Below are 2545 nucleotides of genomic sequence, written 5' to 3' on the forward strand. Positions count from 1 at the left end.
GAAAGAAACCACAGAGTTGTTATGACTGTTCATAAAAGTGGACCAGAGGAGAAGTGCCAGACACTTGCCAGCCTGTCCAAAAGCCCACCCCTAACAGGTGCCCAGAAGAGTCTCAACAGCTACCCACCTGTGTCCTCCCAAACCCCATGGAAGGGGAGCACAGTGTGTCCAGCTCTCCCAGAAACCCCAAGAGCTGCTCAAAGGAACACAGCTCACATGTTCTGCTCTACCCCAACGCCAACAACCCCAGGAGTACCATCCAAAAGGACACAGGCTTCCTGAGATACATGAACCCCGATCAGGGCCCCAGGAGAGACATAGGAGATGTTGGGACAGTACATCATCATGCCCTATTGACCACAGTCTTGCAATGAGATCCCTTCCCAGCCCTTACTGAAGGCTTTCTTTGGGTAGAACAGTAGGATTACCACCCCCAGGAAGGCTAGGGTAGCCCCATCTTGTACTCTGGGTCTTTGTCAACCCTCAGAATAGAGGGGGCAAGTACCAAAGGGGTCTCAAGCATGGAACTCTGACCTCAGCTATACCTTGCACCCCAAGTGTCCAGCTGCCATGCCCAGTGCTGGAGATAAACAGAGCCAGCTATTGGGACCAGGTCTAGAGCCCTGCCCCTCTCTCTTGGGTTCCAGCAGGTGACCAGCAGGCTTTCTGGCACAAGTCTGCCCCCTGCAGGGTCCAAGCAGGACAGACAGCCCCATGGGATGGGCAGAAGTGCACTGGTTCATTAACCAGGGGTGGAGTCTTGAGGATGAGGAGGTGCCTTTGACTCAAGGTGAGAAGCCAGGAGCCTCATAAGAATCACAGCACTGAGCCACAGTGGAGCGGCACCTGCTGCATGTCAGACTCTTCCTCCAGGAGCCTGACCTAGTACTGAGGCTCTTGGATGCCACAAAAACATCTCCTAATTAACTCCTTTGTCCTCTGAGCACTCTGGAAGTCTTCCACTCCTGGAGGCGATATGTGACCCTTGACAAAGTACTAGCCAGAGTCTCAGAAAGTACTTTAGAACCATGGATCCCAGCCCTCAAACTTAGGTAAGTTGCTTAACATGTCTGGCTCAGCCTTCCTGTGTGTGAAATGGGCAGGACAGTGCTAGCTCGTGGGATGATTGCAAGACGAAGTGAAGAAAGCTAAGGAGCTAGGTAGAGCATGCAGTGAACGCGCATTGTCCTTTTGCCTGTGCTCTCGTATCAGGGTCTCCTGCCTTAAGGCACACTCATTCCCAGCCCCTGACACAGACATGAGTCAGGTATCCATAGGTCAGACCTGTTTGCTCACTGCTGCAGCACGAGGAAGTAGCCATGTGAGCCTGGGGTGGCCTGAGCACCTAGGACAACCCCTAGGGAGGGGCAGTGTTGGCCCAAAAGTCCTGATCACACTGCTCTCCCTCAAATGCCACCCCACACACGAATGACTAAAGGGACATATGGAGACCTAGACAGAAAAGAATCCCTCTATCATCCCTCCTACCTCCCAGACCAGAGAGTTGAAGCAACCTTCCCAGCTCAGAAAGGTTCCTGGGTAGCTCTGACCTGTGTCCCTCCCCCCGCACCCCCAGCTTCCCCTGGACATCTGAGGGGGTCACAGGCATCTTTAGGTGGGCCAGCTTCTCACAGTCCTCCCTAGGGTCTGGATGAAAGGTTTCCAGACCACAGTCCCCCCGAGACTTAGAGTCCAGCTCCTGCCACTGCTCTACTTGAACCACTCCCTCAAACCCCAGTAAGCTGTCAGAATCAGCCCAGGAAGGCCTTGCTTGGCCTTTGTCTCAGAGACCAGAAGCAGCCAGGGGCGCTCGGCTTTGAGGATGCCTATCCCTGTCTGGCATAGGAGTTCCATTTTCTCCTGCCCTTGGTATACTGCGCTTACCACCTCTTCCATTTCCCATAGTGTCTTGTTCCTCCATCTACTACATTCTTCCAGCTCCTGCAACACACTAGGTATGAGGATGTAGGTGACCCTAAAAATATTTCTACCCCAAAGGAAGTCACAGATTAAAAAGAGCCAGGAAGGTCATGACCAGAGCTATTGTTTGTTGAGCACTTACTTACTATGTGTCACAGAATGTGTTGAACCCTGATTTTAATAACCCACGGGGGAGGTAGCACTTAGCAGAAGAGGAAGTGCTGATAGTTACTTCCTGTTAATCTAGAAACTCCTTTAAGACAGAAGCTACCTTCCCCCTCTTTCTCCAGAACAAAATCCAATGCCGTGTATATAGTAAGCGCTAAATAAGTAACTACTGCCTCAATAAATTAACAAAAGAAGTAGAAAGATTTGGGAGTAAGGGCATGTCCTGTTTTCTGCAATGCTAGGGAACCAGTCCCTAACAGAGTTCTGGGTGTGTGAACTTGACCTGAACCCACCTCATTCTATAGGAGGGGACACAGTGTGCTGTGGAATGAGCAGAAGATAGATACCTTCTCCTTGGCTTGGCAAGCTGGGCCTGGCATGTCTGAGTGACCCCTGAATGTCTAAGCCATCTGTGTGCAACCTACGAACAGGAACAAACTAAATTATGGGGGGGGGG

This window comes from Nannospalax galili, unplaced genomic scaffold, assembly GCF_000622305.1.
Source record: "Nannospalax galili isolate Female #2095 unplaced genomic scaffold, S.galili_v1.0 scaffold137, whole genome shotgun sequence".
NCBI lineage: Eukaryota > Metazoa > Chordata > Mammalia > Rodentia > Spalacidae > Nannospalax > Nannospalax galili.